We start from the raw sequence: 10,242 nt of genomic DNA, 5'->3' as shown, positions 1-10,242 counted from the left end.
CTGCTCCTGCCCTAATGGATGAAGAATAGAGGAAAATAAATATTTCTTTCCATTCAAAATGTACCGAAATATTGCCCTGGGTCACAATAATAATGGAAATAATCATGCTTCCCCTAGCAAGCATCCATGTCTTCTAGGGTGGCCTGCCACTTTACACTCTGAGAATTCAAACTTTTTAAAATAATATTCTGCAGTGACTGTTGAGAGGCAAATGCTGTGGCTCTGTAATTGTATTGTCTGACTACAAAGGATTTTTATTTGTTGTGAATTCATAATAGACATGGAGCACATCAGGACAAAGGGTGTGTGCTCCCTCACTTCAAAGCATGAACTTCATACATAAAAGTCCCATTGTTTTAAACTGACAATGCGTAGACGTGTGTCAAGAAAGAAACCTAATGTAGTGCTTGAAATACACAAATGATTTGTATAATGTGGGTGAAACCAAATGACCCTGAGATCACAAACAAATTTGCACCCACACCCAAGAAGACACGAGACAAAAGATATGGTGAAAGAAGGGCCACGGTTTTACTGAACTATTTCAAGGGAATAGGAATTGGCTCACCACCCCTGCAGTGCAGAAGCTAGAGGCATGATACCCTTGGTGCAGGCCTCACCTAAATGTCCCACAGGCAACGCACCTTGGCTTCCACAGCCCTAAGGCAAAAGCTGCCCATCTCAGCCGACCTAAGGCCATGTCTCTGTCCACAGCATCATCTCAACAAAGCTGCCAAGCATTTCCTGGAGGTGCCACTTAACAGAGCAGAGTGGGCCAAGTAATAGTTTCCTGAGCTGCCAAGTCTCTGGGGATTGACCAGGCCCTTCTATCTTCAAACGTGTAGCTGAAGGTGCTCACCAATCCTAGCATCTTAATTCCCACCACACTGTACCTGCCACAGCGGGGACTTAGCATAGCTTGACCCCTCGCACATCCCACCAACCATGTAGATCTGCAGCCAATCCCTTCAGCAGACCCTTCAAGAAGACCGCATTGCCCTGAGACAAGAGGCAAAAACCATCTCCCCTATACAGTTCAGGAGTGGAAAAACAATACCGGGATGATAAAGTCTGCCCCTCCCCATTTACAGCAATAGGAAGCTGGGAAGCCCCCGTTGGGTTAGCCCCAGGTCCGTATGGACTCGTTGAATGAGGGAAAGCCCTGAATAGGCTAGTAAATCATTCTCCCCCAGGGACAGGAATAAGATGTTAGGAAGTGGTTCAGTCTCAGAGTATTCTTGTATGACAGGCAAAATAGGGCAAACAACCTACCCCACCGATCATTCCAGGAGATCGATGCCCAGTGCCCCAGGCCCTGCTGTGCTCCCAAATCGGGCCCTTGCGCCTGCTTGTGGGCTTGGAACACAGTGGAATGCCCATGGATCAGCACTTGCTTGCCTCCCGGCATCCCTGGCCCTGTGGGGAGAAATAAAAGCCAGTAACTGAACACTTAACACATATAACACTGGTAATGCTGGACTGCCATCGGCCAACCCGCTAAATGGCCAGAGCTGGGTAATCGAGGTGGGGTGCAGTGGAGTCCATGCCTTATATGGAATTATTGAAGGGACAGGCAGCCTGTGGACACATCAGATGCCCCCAGCACCCCCCAAACCACCACCCAGAATTGCAATTGAGAGAGTGGCCATCTGATAGCATGTACAGACAGGCACACCATTGCAGGCCCCTGCAGGGTCACATAACATTACAGGGCCCACTCAGGGCAGAGAGTGGAACTGCAGCTTTGTTGAGAAGGGCACACTGGGCCCTGGCCCTCTGGGCAGTCTCACTGCAAGCTCAAAGGCCCTCCTCCTGCCCCCCAGGACAGTCCCCCAGGACCGCTCTGGTGATTCCCTATGCAGTTCAATAGTCTGACCACCATTCAGCGCACCAATGCCCTCTAAAAGAAAAGAAAAACCCTAAAGTTCCAAGGGGACGTGAGAACAAAATTTAAAACCTGCTGGACAAGCAGCTGAGAGCCCATCCTTTCTTCTCACCTGAAAGAAACAGACTGAGGAGGGAGGACTCCAAGGAATGGCTGGACACCTAGGCTCCACCCCTCCCCTTCAACCCATAAGAGCCAATAGGCTCTGCCCAATGCCTTGTGCTTCTTGTAAGCGGGGCTGGAACAAATGGGCCGCACTGCTTATTCATGTGGCAAGCAGCCAGATTATAGTGAATGGCCTAGGGATACCTGATGGTTCAGCACTGCTGAAGCTAAGTGGGTGTTGACCCAATCAATAACTGGATGGGTCATGGACGAACTACCATCTGGTTAAGGTTGGACTCACAATCACTTCCCACCTTCGCAGGGGTGAGGGACCTATTAGGATTGTCCACCCAAGAAGGTTATTGGATCCAATAGGGTTTCAAGAAGTCTTGGGGTGGGGGGTTAGTGTTGGCTTTGCTGGCGATCCTGTTAATGCCCTGGTGGAGAACTGGAACAGCAAACTCATCAGGGCAGTAGACATGATCGCTCCTAAGCGTCCTCTCCGGCCTGCCTCAGAACTGGCCCCTTGGTAGACAGAAGAACTAGGGGGGCTGAAGCGATAAGGTAGAAGACTGGAACACAAGTGGCGAAAGACTCAACTTGAATCTGACAGATTACAACATAGAGCGCATTTGAAGATCTATGCTCAGGCAATATGTGTGGCAAAGAAGCAATTCTTTTCTGCCCATATTGCACCTGCAAGTTCACGTCCAGCAGAGTTGTTCAGGGTTTTGAGAGGGCTAGTATGTGCCCCTCCTCCTTTGAATCAGAATCTGGAACCATCGATTACCCGCTGTGACGTGTTTAATGAATTCTTTGTGGGGGAAATCTCTCGTATTTGGGCCGACTTAGACTCAGTCTCCATAATTACTTCAGTATCTGATGTGGAGGTGTCCAGTGACTGCTCAGAGTTAGGGATGTGCACAAAACCGGTTCACCCAGTTTGGTTCAAATTCAAACTGGGTTTGAACCGGGAGGGGGAGGTTCAGTTTTGGTTTTGCTCGAACCCCCCTGCTTTGGTTTGAATTTGAACCGTTTCAAACTGGATAAAACCAGTTTGAACTGGTTTGAACCTCCAAAAGTGGGTGGGGTGGTAGATGGCACCAATGGGTGCCCATCACCCAACCCCCAAAGCAATCGGACACTTGTATGATTTTTATGAATTTTTAAAATTATTATTTATTTTTTTCTCATAGGGTATAATGGGACTCGAACCAGCCTATTATTCCCTATTGTGGATCACCCATGGCTGCGAACTACCACTCAAACCCCGAAGGAATCGGACACTCCTACGATTTTTTATGAATATTTGAAATATTTTAATTATTTTTCTCAGAGGGTATAATGGGACTCAAACCAGCCCATTATCCCCTATTGTGGAGCACCGGTTCGAACCGGTTTCACATCCCTACTCAGAATCATACATACATATTTTATTTACTGTCCATGACCAAAACACAGCACACAACAGTTAAATACAAATAAAATTGTTAAACAATACAGTGTCATATTAAACAGGACAATTAAAACTAACTTGTTCACATCTTATTTTGCAAGCCGCTGCACAAAATTTTGCCGTTCTCCCCGTAATCTCCACATAACGATCCATTAAGAAATAAACCACATAAAAATCATCTGAATGGTCCAGACATATTTTTAGATAAAGCTCAATCCAGGTGGAGCGAATAGCTTTATAAAAAGGACAGTAAAGCAAAACATGAGAAATTGCTGGTGACTCCTCTTGTGATTAGGTTGGATCAGTTCCAGTTTGTAACTCCTGAGGTTGTGGATGAGCTGATTGAAATGGTGTGGCCTACCCACCTATTCTCTTGACCCTTGCCTGACATGACTTTTACCATCTGGCAGGGGGTTGTTGTAGAAGGCCTGATAGAGATTATAAATGCTTCTGTGAGGGAAGGCAGGATGCCTCCTTGTCTTAAGGAGGCAATTATTAGACCACTTCTGAAGAAGCCTACCTTTGATACCTCAGAGTTGAGCAACTACAGTCCTGTCTCCAACCTTCATTGGCTGGGTAAGGTACTTGAGCGGGTGGTGGCCTCCCAGCTCCAGACAGTCTTGGAGGAAACTGTTTATCTAGACCCATTTCAGACTGGCTTGCGGCGGGGGGGTGCTAGGTGGTGGAGACTGCCTTGTTTGGCCAGATGGATGATCGCCAATTGGGAATTGACAGAGGAAGTGTGACTCTGTTGGTCCTTTTGGATCTCTTGGCGGCTTTCGATACTATCAGCCATAGTATCCTTCTGGAGCGTCTGAGAGGGTTGGGAGTGGGAGGCACTGATTTGTGGTGCTCCTACCTCTCCTACCTCTCGGGCAGGTTCCAGATGGTGTGTCTTGGAGACTGTAGCTCTTCAAAATCTGAACTTTTGTGTGGTGTCCCTCAGTGCTGTGTATTGTCTCTGATGTTGTTTAACATCTTCATGAAACTGCTGGGAGAGATCATCAGGAGATTTGGTGCAGGGTGCTATCAGTATGCTGATGACACCCAAATCTATTTCTCCATGTCAGCATCATTAGGATAGGGCATAACTTCCCTAAATGCCTGCCTGGAGGTGGTGATGGGCTGGGTGAGGGATAACAAACAGAGACTAAATCCAGATAAGACAGAGGTACTGTGTTTCCCCGAAAGGAAGACCTACCCCGAAAGTAAGACCTAGCATTAATTTCTGATGTGCCGCTAATATAAGCCCTCCCCCGAAAATAAGACCTACCCGAAAATAAGACCTACCCGAAAATAAGACATAGGCGGGAGGTGGGGGTTCGCGGCCACGCGCTGGCCGCAGGGATCGAGAACGGCAGGAGATGGGGTTGAAACTTGGGGCTCTACCTCGGAGTAAGTTGTTCTGTGCTTGCCTGCCGTGGCGGGGGAGGTGTGTGCAAAATAAGACCTACCTGAAAATAAGCCCTAGTGCATTTTTTGGGCCTGAAATTAATATAAGACACTGTCTTATTTTCGGGGAAACACGGTACTTATTGTGCAGGGTTGAAACTCAGGAGATGAGTTTGAACTGCCTGTTCTGGATGGGGTCACACTTCCCCGGAAGGAACAGATATGCAGTCTGGGGGTGCTTCTGGACACAAAATTCTCCCTGGTGTCACAGGTTGAGTCAGTATCCCAAAGTGCCTTATATCACCTTTGGCTGATATGCCAGCTGTGTCTGTTTCTTGAGATAAACAACCTCAGAACAGTGGTGCATATGCTAGTAACCTCTAGACTAGATTACTGCAGTGTACTCTATGTGGGGCTACCCTTGTATGTAGTTCAGAAACTACAATCAGTCCAGAATATGACTGCCAGGTTGGTCTCTGGGTCATCTCAGAAAGCCCACGATACTTCCATATTGAAAAGCTACACTGGCTGACGATACATATCCGGGCAAAACACAAGGTGCTGGTTGTAACCTTTAAAGCCCTAAACAGCTTGGGCCCTGGGTATTGAAGATAAATTTTTCTCGTCATGAACCTCACCGCCCATTGAAATAATCAGGAGAGGTTTGTCTGCAGTTGCCACCGGCTCCTCTGGTGGCTACTCAGGGATGGGCCTTCGCTGTTGCCCCAAAGCTTTGGAACATGCTCCCTGCTGAAATAACAGCCTCCCCGTCTCTAACAACTTTTTAAATGTATTTAAAGATGCATCTTTAGATACTTTAAAAAGTATTTAAAGATGCAATATTAAATAAATATTGTTTTAATAGTTTTAACATTGCTTTAAAATATTGTTTTAAAAATTTTAAATTCTTGTAATGTTTTAACTTTTTCTGTTATTTATATTGTTTTAACTAAAGTTTTAACTTTTCTGTTGTCATTTATTTTGCTTTGTTGTAAACTGCCCAACTTGTAAATGCAAGTTTGGGGCAGTATAAAAATATGTTAAATAAATAAATAAAATAATAATAAAAGCAGTATATAAACTGAACAATAAATAAATAACCCAAACAAATGTTATGTATTAGTGGTGCACAAGACCTTAAATCAAAATGAATAATTGAAGACTTGGCACACCACTTCTAAAAGGTTGTGATCCCTGGCCTAAAGTGGGCATTATGACTAACTGAAGATTTGAACCCATAGTTGCATCAGACATAGCTCAACCTCTCGCTACTACACCATTTTGTTTCTCATTAGGAAGATGCATCCAGTTTAGAGAATTCTGTAAGTATGTCCACTGATTTCCAGAGTGCTTTTTCATGTTGAAACTAGCTTCAACGGTGGACTTGGCCTATGTCTGGATAGGAAACAAATGGAAGCCACCCTTAAGCCACTCTGAGTTTCAAAAAAGAGAGAGCAAAAGATGGTGGCTGACATCCAGACTAAGTTCCTCAGTAGTATTACTCAGGAATTATTATAAAGGACTGCTTAATTTAAATAGGGATAGTAATTTAATCTGGATGTCAACCAATGTAACTAGTAAGGTCAGATTCCAACAGATTACTTTGGAAATGCCCAAGGACTTGGGTGTGCCTAGTGAGGGTTTTGATTTATTAATATTTTTTTAAAGGCAAACCCAATTTCTATATTGCAAAATGCTTTCAAAAATGGTTTGCCATACAGCGTTGGGAATTGCTGTTTGAGCTACAAAAGCCCAATATCCTCTTGGATGCTGTGGTGTTTTGGGTTAATCCATTCCTTGATCCAGGCCAGCTTTTGAATGGAACTTTGGTTTCTTGTGTTCCAGTCCTAGAGTAGAGGCAGGGCTAATAAACTGCCAGCCACAAGAACATTGAAAAGCAGTCTGCACTTGCCTCTCTGTACAATACCTATTTCATTAAACTAATAATAGTCCTGATTCCACTCCACTGTCTTGTCCTTGCATACCACAGCTTTTCCCCTTGGATTCTACAGATCCATGGAACCATTTGTGTGGTTCTTTGGATCACAGCCTAAGTAAATGAGTTGCTTTGAAAGTGTTTTCCCAAAAAAGCAAAAATTCTACATGACTATGTTTTAATGAAGGTTCCTGGAGGGTGGTGTTTTTCCCCCCTTCATGACACACCGTAGACTTCAAGATAGAGAAGAGGATGGGGTGAAACAGTAACATCACTTTCCAAGCAAATATCACACGACTTTCCTCTTTTTCTGGGAGAACCCATCATATTTGCTTTCAGCACTCTTTCTGCTTAGCTCAGGTTTTTTTCTTTATTGCAAGAATGAATGGTTTGCATTGGATGCTTCCCAGTTCTATCTAATGGAAGATATTTAGATAGTTACACTCGATGGTAGCCAAAAGGCCAAGAGGAGATGAAGATATTTAGATAGTTTTAAAAATTTCATTACTTCCTTTTTTAAAGGTAACCATAGTTTCAATGTGCACAGAACCATATTCATGTTATGGTATGATGGAAAAACATTTCCAAATTTTAACTATTTTGCCTTCTGTCCTGTGGTTGTATAAGCTATTTAAAAGGGTGGAAGCCAGATACGTCAATGCTTTCCTCTATGGTTCTTTTTCCAATCTAACATCAAAGGCTGTGCCATTATCTTGGTAATAATTAGGCTGTTTATCAAATGATAATCTAGAAAGAAGCAAGTATGTTTTGTGATGCCACTTATCTGTAGGTGTGGTTGGCATTTATTGAAATAGGCATTTCTGGTAGATGGCATGCCAAAGTCTTAAGGCAAAAAGTAATTATTCCAGTGTATATTCATTCTTCTGCCAACCAAAATGTCTTTCCCAAAGGATTTTGGCCTGTTTAGTGTCTGCAGAATGGTGAATAAGAGCTGAATAAATACAAGACAAAGAGCACAGAGTTATGTGCTTCACACTGAAATATTAGATAGATAGATAGATAGATAGATAGATAGATAGATAGATAGATAGATAGATAGATAGATATATGTCCGTGAATAGCTCTGAAGGATTTCCTTTGAATGCGAAAGGACTGGGTGTGTCTGTGTGTCTGTGTGTTTTTCTCTATCTTTATCTCTATCTCTATCTCAGCATGCAGTGGAATCAAATAGGCCAATAGACAACATGTCTGATCATTAGAGACATCAAGGTTACCCATACTTACAAGTTCTTGGCACTGAAGGTTATTCATAAATCTGAAATATCGATCACTGATATCTCAATCATTCACCTCTTTTTCTAGCTGAGATTCCTATTCTCAACTACTTGTTATTGCTCCTATAGCCTCAAAAGCTCTCTATATGTCATACCATTGCCTCTTATCCATGCATGCAGTGGATAAATGCCCCCCATTGTACATGAGTATTCCCTGTGATCCTGAGAAGAGGCATTTTTGGCATCATTGTTCAGGGTTGTGAGGGGACTAGTATCTACCCCCACTCTCTTGAACCAGATTTGGAGTCATCAGTTACCTGCTGTGATGTGTTTAAAGAGTTTTTTGTAGATAAAATCTCTCAGATTTGGGCTGACTTAGATGGAGACTCCACAATTAATTTGATGTCTGAACTGGAGGTGTGCAACAACTCCTCTTATGTGATTCGACTGGATCAGTTTCAGTTTGTGACTCCTGAGGATGTGGACAAGCTGCCTGGAGCGGTGAAGCCTACCACTTGTTCTCTTGACCCTTGTCCAACATGGCTTGTTCTATCTAGCAGGGAGGCTGTTGTAGACAGCCTGGTGGAAATCATAAATGCTTCTCTGGGGGAGGGCAGGATGTCTCCTTGTCTTAAGAAGGCAATTATTAGACCTCTTCTAAAGATGCCTGCATTAGACCCTTGGAGTTGAGCAACTACGGGCCTGTCTCCAACCTCCCATGGCTGGGCAAGGAAACTGAGAGGGTAGTGGCCTCTCAGCTCCAGTCAGTCTTGGAGGAAACTGATTATCTAGACCCATTTCAAACTGGTTTTCGGGCAGGCTATGGGGTGGAGACTGCCTTGGTCGGCCTGATGGATGATCTGCAATGGGGAATTGACAGAGGAAGTGTGACTCTGTTGGTCCTTTTGGATCTCTCGGAGGCTTTCAATACTATTGGCCATAGTATCCTCCTGGAATGTCTGAGGGTGTTGGGGGTGGGAGGCGGTGTTTTACAGTGGTTCTGCTCCTATCTCTTGGACAGATTCCAGATGGTGTCGATTGGAGACTGTTGCGCTTCGAAATCTGAGCTTAAGTATGGTGTCCCTCAAGGCTCCATACTTTCTCCAGTGCTTTTTAATATCTACATGAAACCGCTGGGAGAGAGAGATCATCAGGGGTTTTGGAGCTGAGTGTTATCAGTACACTGATGATACTCAGATCTACTTCTCCATGTCAAGCCAGAGGTGCTTTCTATCAGCTTTCGCTGATACGCCAGCTGCGCCCGTTTCTTGAGATTAATGTTCTCAAAACAGTGGTACATTTGTTGGTAACATCCAGACTTGACTTCTGTAATGTGTCTTTCGGAGACAGGCCTTCTCGGTTGCTACCCCGAGATTGTGGAATGCGCTCCCTACTAAGATACGATCCTCTCCATCTCTGGCTATTTTTAAGAAACATCTGAAAACCCATCTTTTCACCCAAGCTTTTTCAGCTTTTTAAAATTTGTAGGTTTTTAAATTGTTTTAAATTTTTATATGTATTTTAATTGTTTTATCTAACTGTTAACTGCCCAGAGATGAGAGTTTGGGCGGTATATAAATTTGATTGATTGATTGATTGACTGATTGATTGATTGATAGATAAATAAATAAATGATAAATAACAGACAATCATTTCTAAGATTCTACTGTGATTTTATGTGATCATAAATGTGATGAAGCCATATTATATACTGTAGAGTCAGACAATTGATTCATCTAGTTTATTGTTGTAAACACTGACTTGCAGTGCCTGTCTAGGTTTTCAGATGGGAACTTTTGTGGTCTTCCCTTGAGATGCCTTTGAATCTATGCTCTACCACTGTGAACTACAGCTCCATCCTCAAGGAGAGGTTATTCTCACAATGGGGGACAACTTGGCTAAGGGAGCCCATTCTGGTTTCCCCCCATCATAAGAACCACTGGGCTCACATGCAAGCCCAGTGGATCAAAGGAGGTTAGCCCGCCAAAGTAGCCCTCCTCTAAAATGAGGTTAGGGGAGTGAGTTCTCCGCTAACCCTGTTTTTCTATTGTGAGACGCTGCGGCATGGCTCCGTGTCATGGGAACTCATGAGTAGAGCCCCAACTAGGAGGCTGCAGCAAGCCTCCCGGTGTCAGGGGTCCCCCTAGAATGCCTCACACACTCACATGGGGCATGCTGGGACTTCTGGGGGCCAGACAGCCCCCGATGCCCGCCGTCCCTACCAGCTCCGTGA

Source organism: Hemicordylus capensis, chromosome 4 (genome assembly GCF_027244095.1).
Source record: "Hemicordylus capensis ecotype Gifberg chromosome 4, rHemCap1.1.pri, whole genome shotgun sequence".
Taxonomy (NCBI): domain Eukaryota; kingdom Metazoa; phylum Chordata; class Lepidosauria; order Squamata; family Cordylidae; genus Hemicordylus; species Hemicordylus capensis.
This window is presented reverse-complemented; position numbering follows the sequence as displayed.